This window comes from Coturnix japonica, chromosome 37 (assembly GCF_054131305.1).
Source record: "Coturnix japonica strain WE chromosome 37, WE-NBRP24, whole genome shotgun sequence".
Lineage (NCBI taxonomy): Eukaryota > Metazoa > Chordata > Aves > Galliformes > Phasianidae > Coturnix > Coturnix japonica.
Window position 1 is genome coordinate 2144631 of NC_140699.1, and position 14192 is coordinate 2158822.

Sequence of the window (14192 nt, forward strand, 5' to 3'; positions counted from 1 at the left end):
TGCAGGTGAGCTGCTGAGGATGGCACAATCTTACATCTGCGTTTTGATATGTGGATCCCACAAAGCCTGTGGGACTTGTACCTGTTTGAGCGACTCTGTCCGTGAGCTGCAGCGTTTTGTTGATGATTGAAACTCTGCTTTCATTCCACCTCAATAGCCTTTGGCATGGCAGCTGGAGAGATAAGAATAGACTTAGGAAATATGATATTCCTTTTTCTTGATCCCCAGTTGGTGCTTGGAAACAGTCTGATGGTGTTATTGAAAAATAGGGACTTCATCTTAATGGCTTATGTCCTTTTACGAGAGATGATGACTTTCTCTGTCTAATTGATTCAATAGATAACGCACGTTTCTTGGTTTCTCCTTTTTCCCTCCTCACTTCCTAATTTTTGGGGAGCAGAAGAACAGCATCTATCCTTTAAATAACAGCAAGAAAGGGCGTAGTGTTTCCTGATGACATGCATTTTGTGGCTGTCGACGTGCTGGAGTGGAGCAATTTCCTCATCTGTCAGGTTTTAATTTCTTGTAGCCCATAATAGGTACATTCAGACCTCCTGGACAGTGCAGACATGGTGTCAGTTTGAAGAGCTGAGTTCCATAGGAAGAAGTTGTTTCTGTTTTGTCTTTGTGCTGCTGGTGCCAGGGGTGTCCCAAGCAAAAGGTGTCTCTTGGAGGAGCTGCCAATACCAGGTTAGAGATGCACCAGCTGTGGAAGTGTGGTCAAAGCAAAGTGACACCTTTCAGAGAACAGAGGATTGATTGTATGTAACTAGGAGTTATGGACACTAGAAAGGAACTGAGGAAAATGCCATCAACCAACTGTGTTGTCTGAGCTGTAACAAGGTGATGACTTACAAGGAACAGAAAGAATCTGGGAGCAGGAAGGGGTGTAATTAAATGGTGAAATGAGAAGCAGGATGCTTCACAGTACAGGACTCTTGAAGAGCCAGATTGGAGTATGACAGGTTATGTGGATAGGCTTGAGAAGCCCAGCCAAAGTTCAGGCAGTACATTCAGTGCATTGGGAAATGATAGTGTGCAGAGGAGAAGCTGGGATTTACTGTGGGAGTTCATCAGCATGGCACAGATCTAAGGCTTGCTTCTAGCAGCTCCTGAGCCTAGCAAAGCGTGTCTCCTTTTGCCCTGAATCAGGACACATGTGGTGAGGAAATTTCTTTATCCTGATCCTGCAGGAGATCAGCTTTTGTCCCAAGGCGTGTGGATTGACTACCCTTATCTTAGTCTGCATAAATACTTTCATGAATGTAGAAGCAGTCATGATAGGGTTTTGGTCTGGAGGTTTTTTTCCAGTGGGATTCTGCTCATGATGGATTTAAATTCTAGGGATTTATTTCATTTTATCTGCAAAGGCAGTTTGTTATCCTGAAGTGGTTATTTTTATTTATTAGTCTGAAGTCTATTTATTCATTTCCACATCCCCCTGTTTCTGCTTGGTGCCGTTGGTGTTAAATCTAATGACTTTCTACAGTGGTGTTTGAATATAGCACTACAGAATGAATATAGCACCATATTCTGAGTGGGCTGGCTGGCCAGCCTTTCAGAAAGGCATGAGGCTTTCATGGTAAGAGGAGGAGATCTTGCTGGGGATGGGACAGCATCTCTTTCCCAAAGGAACAGAACCTACCTGGCACCTGTTTCCATGCCAGCTGTGTTGGGACACTCTTGATATTCCTTGTCTCTCAAGTCCCATCTGGGTTTCACCCTGAACTGACAGATCTGAAGAGGCGGAAATGCAGAGGGGGGAGATAATGGCTCGATTCTCCTTTTTAAGCTCACTTAAAGAAGGGAGAGCAACAAAACAAGCGGATATTTGGCGCGCTGATGGCTTCTTTCCGCTTTGCTTTCGCAGCTTCATTTTAGCATCCTCGATTTGAGGGTCTCTTCACCACACGATCCTAAAAGTGCCATTGCACAAAATGGTATTCAGGGGTTTGTGTGCAACCAGAACTGCTGTACCAACATCACCATTTTACACCAGTTGAAAGTCGGGCCCATGATTTGCACAAAAAAAAAAGGGCCGGGAGTGGGGTTGTGGTTTTTTTTCCTGATTGTCACTCAGTCCCCTGCTAAAAGCAATTTATGGAAATTGCATGGTGTCTTTTAGTCTTCAGTTAAGTGCCATCTCTCGTAAAATTTCATCCCTTATTACCATATTATTACTGCTTCTCTGCCTTTTTGAGGGTGCGATGAGATGATCATTTCCAGATGTTGCTTTATACGAGAGTGAAAAGCCCAGTTAGTGGGAGGAAACTGGAACGGAGAACACTGTGTGTGTTCCTGCCGTGCCTGTGGGAAGCACTGAGCTTCCACTGGGGAGTGACCCAAGAGAGGAGGCTGTTTTTCCTCTCTATACAGTTCACATTGTGAAATGACAGACCCCACACTTGCAAAGCATTCATGAAGCTCTGTGTTTGTGTAGTCATGAACCTACCTTTGTCCTGGGACTAACGCTGCTTCCTGCTTACGCTTCTCTTTCTGCTTTTCTAAAGGCAGCTGAAAAATAAATGCCTTTTCATTTTGATGTATGCGAGTCTGCATGAAAAAGCACCCAAATAATAACAGATGCTTAGGGTTTGTATACCAAAAGTGCCCAATTTTAAACATTTCATAGAATAAAAGGCACTTTAATTGGCTTTTTTAGAAGCTCCAGCATGTAACACAAAAGCAAGGTAGGGGCTGAACTGAATAGAACACTGCATCTTTAGCCTCGCTTTACTCTTTTAACCCTGAAATATTTGTGAAACATTTAGAAAGTGTTTTGTTCCATACATTGTCAATTGTTTTACATTGCCGTGAATATTTTACCCTTTTACTTTTTCCCCACTGGATGTTGAAATATTAAGGTGAGTGTGGCTTCCTGCCCAGTGCTCTCCAGCTTACCCCTATCAGCTGGGATGGTGCACAGCTTATGAGAGAAGCGGGGAAAAAAGAAGTAGAAAACCCAAACTGAACATAGAAATACAACTGATCCCTACTGAGGAGAGCCAGCAGGTGGAGTATGAGAGTACAGAGCCTTATATGTGCTGGTGTGTGAGTTCACCTTCATAAATACTTTTCATTTTCATTTGGATCTCACCCTGGTTGAGCTTGAAAGTTCGTTGTGGGTTTGTCTGTTTGCATGGGTTTTTAGCCCCTCTTTTGTTCGTGGATGCTTCTATGATCCATTACTTTATGGCATCTGAATATGACAAAGCCAGGAATGAGCTAGACTTGTCCTCCCTCCTCAGAGGGTGCCAGAATCCCTCTGTATCTCAGTTTGCATTTTGCAGGTGGAGAAGCAAAGACCCCGAGCTCCACAGTCTTTGGATTGTGGTGCAGTTTGTTTGCCATGGGATTGATAGGAGACGGAAGCTTTGCTGCCATCTTAATTCTTTGTTATTCCACTGAGCTCAAAGTAAGTGAAAGGAAATGCTTTCACCTCCTTTAAACTTAATCTATAAGCTTTTAGCTTATAAAAGCTTTTTATTGTGATTTAATAAAAGCTGTGCTTCTAAAGCATGTTTAGTAGTAGACTGTTTTTTGACTCTAGACATTTTCATGTAGGCCATAGCTGTGACCATATCAAAGTATTCAGATGTTGCTGGAGAGGCGTACAGGCCTGAGCATCATAATCAGCCTGACAGTTGTTATTACAATGTACTTCATTCAACATCCACAAATCCTCCCCTTAGCTGCCAATAATCCTTCAAGTATTAAACTAAAATCTTGGTGCAGAAACCATTGGAAAGGGATTTACGTGGAGAACCACAAGTGCCAAAATAACAAACTCTGAAACCTTAACATAACAGATTTCTCCCTGTGGCACTTGGAAAATTTTTCCAGCATTTACTAGAAAATGAAGAATAATGCAGGAGGGAAGGAGTCCTTGAATATATCCAGATCTCCAGAAGCTGATTTGTGAGTAAAGGAAGGGTGAAGAAACATATTTGGTGAGCTTGAAAGATTATTTATCAAGGAAGGCTATTTATTGAGGAAGTCCATCACTTTGGAGATGAAGTCTTAGAGTGATCTATTTGTCCAACGTGGAATTTTTAAGGTACGTTTGGTTTAGCAATGCTTGTAATAGGTAAGTTGTTAGTACTGAGTTATTTTTAACAGAGAAGGGAGTGAGGCAAAGAAACAGGACATCAGCTACAAGGCAATGAACGCTGCACCAAAGGCAATCTCAGGTACCAAATACTGTATGTGCTGTGATCATTGTGAGCGTGGATACTCAGTCCTCCACAGGTTATTGTCTTCCTTCTAAATCACCCTAATTTCAATGAAGAGAACATGAAACACAGACATGAAAGCTGAATTTTGACCTGGCCTAAAACCCACAGAGTTAAACTCAGCCCTCTGTGCGCTGCCTGTGCTCCTGCTTGTTCCAAAGTGGTTTTCAGTCACTGCTGGTTTCAGTTTGTGCTGTGCATGTGTACTGCAAATACCTGCCTTCTTCCTACCTCTTCTCAAAGGTTTGTGCAATATATAGCTTTCCCTTGATCCAGCTGGCACAGCAGAGCAAATATTTACTTCTTTTCCCACAGAAGCAAATAACCTCAGTGTAAAAGAGCTGGAATTGCATTCTGTGCAAACAGGTGAGCAAGCAGTACAGCATGTTACAGCCTATCAGGAGCTGAATCTCCCAAAGCTCCTGCACTGCTGCAGCACAGCAGGGGTGCAATCTCAGGCTGCAGGCAGTTCCTTGTATTGCAGGGCTGCACCTGGGGGCTGGGGGCATCAGCAGCATCACCCTGTTGTTGCTGCCTTTTCTTTGGGACACTGGGGGTCCCTTGGGAGTAGAACAAGGAGGTTTTAAAAGCAAGCACTTGTTGAAAGAGGGGAAGGCACTGCATTGTTTAGGTTGGATATCAGGAAAAACTTCTTTACAGAAAGAGCTGTTAAACACTGCAATAGGCTCCCCACGGAGGTGGTTGAGTCACCATCCCTGGATGTGTTTAAAAACCATTTGGATGTGGTACTCGGGGACATGATTTAGTGGAGGGTTGTTAAGATTTGGGATAGTACGGTTAGGTTATGGTTGGACTTGATAATCTTTAAGGTCTTTTCAACCTGAGCAATTCTACCATTCAATGATTGCTTAGATGTGTTAAGCAAAGGGTACGTTTCCAAAAGTGCAATGGAAGAACCTAAAATGAAAGCAGTGGGGGGATATTCTCACTGTACTGAAAAACACTCTAAAAATTGGTTTCAAATCACAGGCTGTTTTCTGGGGATGTGTGTGTTCTGAGCTGAATCACTTCAGTGCTGAGTTTCTTTGTGCAGGAAAAGGGTTGTTGTGGGTTTTTTTGATGTTGTTTTTCCTTCTGATTGGAGCCGTTTGCTACAAAATATTTACGTTCACCTGAAATTTTCTCAATCATTTCACTCAGAGACAGTAATTAAAAATGAAGAATGTTCTCCTCGCGTTCATCCTTAAGCCATGTGATCCTCCAGTAACCCTGAGATCCTTGGATCTTGTTTTCCTATGCATGTGGCAAGAGAAAGTTAAAGTAATAGGAGTTATAAAAACACAGAACATACCTGAGTCTTAAATGTAGATGACACGGATGACAGTGGAATGAACAAATGTAAAGTCAGTCTGCATATGTGCAGTGAAACTTAGTTTGTCTAGCAAAATATCTCGGTGGTGTTTGACTTGCAGTTTGTGTGGCCACCATAAATATTGGCGTATGTGCAATTGTGCACATGTTGGAAGTTTTTGCATAAGAAAAATGCTGGGTGAAGTTGGTAGGTGTTGGATTGAATCTGCATTTAAATATCCTAAAGAATACTTTGGCTTCATGAAAATAATTATTTTAAAGAATGGATAATGAGTTTTGTTTTTGCAATGCACTTGCCTTCATTCACAGCATGAAAAATAACCCTGTGTATAATTCTGCATTTCTTTGTCCATAATTGCTGCATTGATTCCTCAGTTTCAGATCTGGAAGCGGTAGTATCCACAGAAGTACATATGGAATCATATAAACAGTGAGATAGAACGGATTATGAGGCATTATGCTATTCACGTAATAGATATATTATGTATTTTGTTTCCTCACAGGAGTAATAGGAAGATTAACGTTAGAGCAGCATGATGCTACAGCTCAGCTTGCGGGAGACACCAGAGGTTTCTGGTGTTGCATCTGAGATGTAGAACTATGCATTTGTATTTCAAGCCAAAGCAGCAGCCGTGCTCTGGGAAGCAGGGCCCAACAGCTGTGGGGCAGGCACTCTTTGTCACTGCCATCCAGGAACAGGTCTGTGACCTGGACACTCCAAACCTGGTGCTGTGGCCGAAGCTCTGCCCTGGGCAGTCTGTATTGGAGGTGGGGGATTCCTCTGAACCACCAGCTAGGGGAATTCAGGGCTTCCAGCTATTTCGTTGGGAATGGCCCATCATTGGAAGTGCTTGTGACAGGGTTTTATAAAAGAAATCTCAAGCAATTGCTGCTATAAGAATATGGAGAGTTAGACATCCGTATGCATTTTTGTTTTCTCCTGTCTCTGTCTCTGCCTCAATTCTAAACAAATTCCTGCCTGTGAAGCTTTCATCTAATTCAACCTTTCCTTTCAAATAATATTTTCTTCTATCTCTGATTTCTGAAATCAGAGTTGAGTTTTCTCTTACATGCCTGGAATCGATGCCCTCCGGTCCCTGCAAACAGCTTGCCTGCACTCGGTGATGGTTTTCTCTCTGCTGGAGTGCCTGTCCTCAGTTAGCTGTCCCACTTGGCACGGTCACTTTTATCTGTTTAACCATTGACAGTTTGATTGCTCAGACCTTTCCAGTTGTCAGCAAACCTTAACAGTTACCCCCTTATACCAACATCTGTTTGACCATATATTTTCCATTTCAGGTAAATAAAACCAGGTTATCCTCCCTGGGGTTAAGGGGGAAAAAGATATATCCAAGAAGGCATGATTAAACTGCTGCCTGAGTGACAGACTTCATAAACATCATGAAGAAATCTCCAGTATTCTCCATTGCAGGACAAAAATGGCCATACTTTGCATGGCAGCTGCATGGGATTCATGAAATGCCATTGCCTCAGATAATGTACTTGAATGTGTTGACAGCTTTGAAACCTAAATACCTTAAAGGGTTTATGAAAAAAAATCCTACCTTGGGTTGTCCCCTGGGTTAAGGACTGGGGCACTGGTGGTGTATCACCTTCAGCATTTCCTTTCAATTGGTCTTTCTCAAAGGAGTCAGGCTGAAAAATAGCAAATTGTAGCCTGCAGCCGTCCATCTGTTCCCTCCTGAGAGCACAAGGACAGTGTGAGATGCTCTGGGCACCCTTCACACAGCTGCAGGTTGCCTTCTTGTGTATTCAGAGCATGGAAGGAACAACAACGTGATCGGATTCTGGGCAGCAAAGCTGAGCGATTCCCAGATTGTGTTGACAGGTCTATCCTTAAAAACCCTTTCTGCTTTGCTTTTGTGATTTTTATGACAGTTCTAGTACCATTGGTCCAAAGAGCTTGAAAATTTTGGAGTCAGAAACCATCTATCTGATTCGCCACTCCCTGCATCCAACAACCTCAGGAAAACTGGTCTGGTTTTTGTTTTTAAACCTTCTTTTTGCTTATGCTTTCATGTGTATTTAACAGTCATAAATGGATGTTTTGTTCTCCATGCAAAAACCACAGGCATTGAGCTGTGCCTCCAGGCTGCCATCTACATGCATCCTCTCTTCTGCATTGCTCCACTTCAAGACTGAATACATTTCCACAGTGGTAAAACCAACAGCTTTTCTGTCTAGAAGGCAAGTTGGGGGGCAGGCTGCTAAAAACTGCTTTGTTGGTTCTGCTGCCTGTTTGTCCTCGAGTCCAGCCCCAAAAGAGTCAGCAGGTGGTGGGATGTGCTGCCCCAGGACTGCGCTATTTGTTTGCACTGCAGGGCTGATGGCAGAGGGTCTGGTATTTGCTCCTGCTGTCTCTGTAGAGCACCAGGAGCATCTTTGCTGCACTGCTCTTTACCTGGTCGCAATTAACTCAAACAATTCCTTTGAGCTTCCTGGGCTTCTTGCAATGCTAATTGCCAAATCATGTAGCTTGCAATAATTTTAGCTCTACTTACACTAAAATATTATCCTAGACTATCTAGGGAGCCTTATTCTGTGTAGTATGTTGTCTGCTTGAAAGGAAGCGTGGGAGCTCAAGAACTGTGCCAGTCAGTGTGATCTGCAAAGCTTTACGTTTCCTACACTGCTGAGACAACATATGGGTGTCAAGATGTACCATACTAGAGAGACATTTATAAGGGGAGGTTTGACATGAAGCTTCAGAACAGCACAGCTTCTTGGCAGCCTTTGCATTGCATTATACCAATGTATATTTATTTTTTATATATATACAGAGCTATTATGGTATTAATATGCAGTGCTGAATTTAGTGGAGAAGAGCAGTGATGTCTGGAATGCTGTTGAGTTTACTGCAGATACAGCAGTGCTGGGCTGAGTGCTGCTCAGCTTTCACATTAACATCTCTTGCTTCTGTTTCCATTATTTTCTTTAAATTTTATTATCTCTTTTCCTTCCGCTGAAAAAGAAGTATTTTTAAATTTCAGAGTTGAGCTGATGCTTCATCCTCACGGGAATAAGAGCTCACCTTCTCCTCCCTCCAAGCACAGTCTCAGATCTCTGCTTTCTTTAAGCACTGTGCCAGCTTTCAGCTCTCGAGTGCCTCCTTGCTTTGACTGCTGTGTCAGGTGGGTAGTGCGTGAATTCCAGGTATTGTCCTAGGAGGATGAAGCGTCACGGAATGGGGGTTTTTCATCCCTCATACTGTGTCATCTGCAAAGCCTTTGGGTTATATTTAAGCTCCTTAGGGCCTTGCATGTCACTGGAAAACACCACGTTTTCAAATAATCAAACTCTTATAACATTCCTTAGATACGGTTTTATAACTCCAGGTCAAATTGCCCGAGAACCTAAATTTTAAAAATTATCTGTGTGGGGAAAGGCAAAAAACCTCTGAATAAAATGTGTGGCAATTAAACATCTAAGCAATGTCACTTGCTTAGTAGCAGCTTTGTGGAAGATCTCATTATTTGATACCATATAGAGTATCCTTTGTAATAACAGAAGCTGGAGACATCATGCTCCTGCGGTGTGTTGTATTGATGCATGTTGTCTGTGTGCATAGAAGTGCTCAGTAGAAACTGCAGTCCTGTCTTTTTGTGCAGTGGGAACCTGAACTGGACCCAGGGCTCCAAAATACTGATGTAATACTAATAAATGTAGAAGGAGATGTGAAATGTGGTAAGAGCATCATTGAATTGCATCAGACTTTGGCAACTGGATGGATGCACTTTGTGCCCTTCTCCATCCTTGAATGTGCACGCACAAAAAGTGGGTGAGCAGCCATTTCTGTGACAAAACTTGAAGACTGAAGGCTTCTGTTGTTTTTAGTGTCGCTGAGGCTGCACAAAAGAGGAAGAATCTTCTAATTCTACCCAAGTCTAAATACTGGTGTTTGGTTGGTGTTCTGTCGAATGGATGGGGCCAAGCTCTTCTTGGTGTTGTGTAGCAATAGGACGGGGAGCGATGGCCTCCTTAATGTTGAACATAGAAAGTCCAGTACTAACGTGTGGAAGAACTTCTTTATGTAAGGGTGATGAAGTGCTGCGGCAGGCTGCCCACAAAGGTTGGGGAGTCTCCTATGGAGTTATTCGAGGCCTGGCTGGATGCCCATCTGTGTGACCTATTGTAGGGAACTGCTGTAGCAGGGACTGGACTCAATGATATCTTGAATCCCTTTCAACCCCATGAGCAACAAAACATTTCCATTGTAGGGTTGTTAAGCTTAATATTTAACGGGGAAAGTAAGAAATTTTCTATTTAACTTTCTGTGTGAATCAGTACCAAGGAGCAATTTTCTGTATATAATATCTGTAAGTATCTATCTGTAGCTTGCAAATGTTTGATCAATTTCTTTCTGGCCTGTAGCCCATTCAGTGAGTCTGTAGCATTGAGCGTTAATAGTGTATATATATATAGTGTATAGTGTAATATATGAAGTGCATTAAGAGTCCTTTTCCTTGCTCCCTGGATGGGACTCGTTGCAGGGCCAGCAGGCTGTGGCCTTCCTCTGCTCTTCAAACACAGCCTCTGACATCCAAACAGCAAATGGAGCAGCTTCCTTCCTGTCCCTGCATGCCATACAAAAAATAGTTTTAGTGAAAATAAGTGATCTAGTTTAGGTTCTAAATACAGAAATAAACAAGTCTGTGGTAAATGAGGTTTCAGTCTGACTCCTGACCCACGCAGTAACTGTGGCATTTAAAATGCAGCGCAGGTTCAGCTCTGGGTTCTCGGTTACTGTTTCTGCTATCCTGAGATGAGACAAAATGAGGTTTCATCTGGTGCAGTCACTGGCAGTTTGAAGCGTTAACTGCTGTGGAAGAAGATTTGAAAGGCAATTTCCCTTCTCAATTTTCTCCTAAGTCATTAAAATTCATCTTTGGTTCTTGAAACATCCAGATTCTGTTCCGCCTTGTTATCTGGATTGGAGATCTTACGATTGTTCGCTGCATTGAATATCCCTTAAATATATAGCAAACTGTTTGACACCGTTTTACAAATCGTCTGTGATTCTACAGATTTATCTTTAGAAGTTTAATTTTTTCCCTGCCAAATGAACGCTAATCTCGCAATGATCTGAGCTTAGTACTGCTGAAACCTGAAGCTTCCTCGTTGCTTTCATTACTTATTAGCATGATGCAGTGCTGCGGCACTTTCTTGGAACTGTTCTTTCTTCAGGTTGGACCCACTCTTGACTCCTCAGCCCTTTCGTTTAATGTGTTTTGCTGTGATGCTGACGGCTATTGGCAATAAAATGAATGGAGAGAGGAAGCAGAGTGCACAGTTCACTCATCCATGCCTCAGAGCACCTATTTGGGAAGAGACCTGGAGGAAGTTTGTCTTAGAAGTGCAGAGGAGTATAAAAATAACTGTGTCACCATATTTGAATTTAAAATAACTTTTTTTTTTTTTAAATTCAAAAAAGCTCATGGCAGGAGTTGTCAGGCTGTGGGTGTCAGAAGGGGATGAATTTGCGTGAGCGGAGGCTAGAAGAATACATAGGACTTCCTGCATATCTTTTCTTTAGGAAGCTAGTGGGAAGGGAATAGCCTTTTGTCATGCTCGTGTCACATTTTATTTTAGCTTAAGACTGATGAGAGAGGAGAAGAATCTGGCTGTCAAGATCAGCCTGTCTCCTCTTGCCTGCTTTGTTCCTCCAATCCTCAGCTTCCACTCCTTGCAATGTGCAGCAGAAACAAAGCTCCAGCTAATCCAGGCATTCAGCTGGCGATGCTCACTGCCCTGCTCATGCTACTGGCTTTTAGTGAACGCGATGATGTGCCTTATTCTTGTCTTCTGAAGGTTACTCTAAACCATGTTTGTTTCTACTCGTTATGTTCAGCTCCGCAACTGTTTTAAGTATGGACATTCTAGGGTGCGCTGATTCGCCTGGGATTTGGGAGCTGGATTTTTTCTGTCTAGACAACAACCTTGACAAATGATCATTTCAAAAAGTTAAGGTTAATGACAACACACTTTTCAAGGTGCTCCAATAATAAATTACTACGAAGTGAAACATGGGCACACAGTATGTATTTATATCCCAGTTTTGACACCTCTCGGTCATAGAAGAGATTGGCAACTCTTCTGTTTGTCAAGTACAGCGGGAAAGAGAGGGGATGAAGAGATTCATCTTGTTCTCTGAAGTTACTTCTCGTTTCAAGGCAGACACCAAAAGAGAAGGTTAAATGAATGGCGAGAACCTCTCTTTTCCTTTCATTTCATTCTTCAGCTGTGCCTGTGATTGTGCGCCACGCATCAAGTAGCCAAAGGCCCTTCTGAAAACTCTTTTCATGTGAGAATGATGCCAGACAGAGCGCTTGTGAAATAATTACAGAAAATGAGTGTTGATGCATGTTTTGACTGTGCTGCAGAAGTAATTCTGTCTTCTCTAGCTGAAGTAATTACATTTGTTTCTAAATAGAGGAAGAAAATGGTAATTGTAAAAAAAAAAAAAAAAAAAAAGATAATAAAATTAATAATACTAATAGATCCAAATTCTACTTTATGTAGTGGCAGATAGTTGGGAAGCAAAAAAAGTAATTGTTATATTAGTGGAGTCATTGTTGTGTGTTATTCATTGAGTGAAGTACTGTTATTAAACACATCGAGTCGTGAAGGATTTGTGGGTTTTACGGAATAGTTTGCCTGATGGTTGTTGCTTTCTGTAGCTTTATGGAGAATCAACGTTTTTACATTGTGCTTGGTTAATACTAGACAGCATAGAATGCTGCAGGAACTCGTTAGCTGCTATTACTTTTTAATCTTTTTAAAGGCAAAGATGATCTTCTGTAGTTTCAACTAGAGTTTTCACCAGGGGAGGAGCAAGATTGTCACTTGTAGTTCTATACCTGCGAAGTTTCTGCTCCATGCACATGGCCAGGGGTGAGGCTGTGCTGTCCTTCCTTTTGGACTGGGCTGGGACTGCCCTGTCAGCAGCACTGCTCTCAGCCCTCCAGCAGAACAAGCCTGCAAGTTCTGCCACTCAGTATCTATTTCACCATCTATCTTTTCAAAGAGATAAAAAGTGTGTGTGGTTCCTTGAGACTCGGCTCCCTGAGGTTTTGGTGCAAATCAAGTGATGTAGACCTTACAGCCTTCAGTAAGGACAGAGGTTTAGTGTGTGTTTGGGGTGGGCATTTCAGGAGCACTCCGGGGAGAATCCCAGGCTCTAGAAAACTGCTGAGACTTCTTGATGCTGTGTGCTGTTGGTTTTTCTGTCACAGATGTGGCCTTGCAAGCAGCACATGTATGCTGAGTCTGTTGGATGTACTAGAAATCTTGGTGGTTTCAGAAATGCAGATGACCCAGGTCTCAATGGGCTCAGCGTTGCTCACAGTTTAGTGTGATGGACACGTAATTCTTCATGCTTTGCTGGTGCGTGGTTTTCTTGATTTTATCTTCTGTCTTTCACATTCAGGGAAGCCTTGTTCTATTGACCTTAACTGGAAATTGGACTTCCACTGGAAATGGGGATTAAACCTTTTGAGATAAACTTTGGCTAGACTTTTGCCCAGCATACTAGAGTCCTATTGGCACATATCTGAAAGCAGAGTTGGACATCTGTAATGCAGATTGCATGTTACTGTGAGTTGTTTAATGAGAGAATTTGAATTGTTGAGTGTATTGTTAAATTTAGAAGTTAGTGAAAGGAAATACAGTGGAACGTTGCTCTACATTCTTAATGAGGCACCTGATACTCTGTTCAATATTAGTTAATTTACTAGTTTCCTGAAGAAACTTCTTAATCTCTTCCTAATGCCTGTACTCAATCTGACAGCATTCATTTACATAGCTAGTGTTTGATTGCATGTATTTAACAGGTGCACATCACCGTAGAGTCATGGACTGAAATAGCCACACATCAGCAATGGATTTAACCGAACACTTTTGGTGCTTCTGAGATATGTGATGAAATTCTGCATCTCCCAGTCGGTCACAATCTGGAAAACCTGTCTGTGTAAAATCACATAACGTGGTTCCAGCATTAATGCTGTGGACTTGCTTTGTGTTTCAGTATTCTATCCATAGATTTGCCACCTGCTCTTTGCATGGTGAGCTGAGCAGCAAAGTAGGCATCAAGCCTTGATTCCACACTGCTAGCAAGGCAACTGAGATGTCAAATAAAGAATAAAGGCCACTGAAATTAACAGGGTTTAATGTCCTCCAGGGATGAATTCTATTTGCAAGGCGATTCTTTCCGTTTTTAAGGGAGAGCTGTCAAAAATGATGCGGGGACCCTACCTGCTTTTTGGAGAGCAGGGTAGAGTCACGGGAGCTTTGTTTTGGTGTAAAATCTTGATGAGTTAACCAAAAGCACTGTGCAGACTCTCACACAAATTGTCCCTTAGTGAGTCATGAAATTATACTCACTTTTCATTTCTATTTTTTTCTTGCTTGTGCTGGAAAGCTTTGGATGACACACGATGCTGTCAAGGCTGTCAAAACTTCATACAGTATATTTCAGCTAAAAGAAAAACCCACAAAACCAACCTCTGGTGTGAATGGGAAGAAGGAGAACCTGGCAAGCTCTCTGACATCAAGGAATGAGAAGGGCGTTGAGAGATTTCTCCCTATCCAAGATCATAAGCAACATATGTT

At 42.3% G+C, this 14192-nt stretch overlaps 1 protein-coding gene across 1 annotated transcript in view; it reads left to right on the top strand.

Moving 5' to 3' along the window:
* The window catches only part of LOC146754891 (receptor-type tyrosine-protein phosphatase T-like), a 272501-nt gene that overhangs the window by 220771 nt on the left and 37538 nt on the right, over nucleotides 1–14192 (top strand). The window lies entirely within an intron of this gene.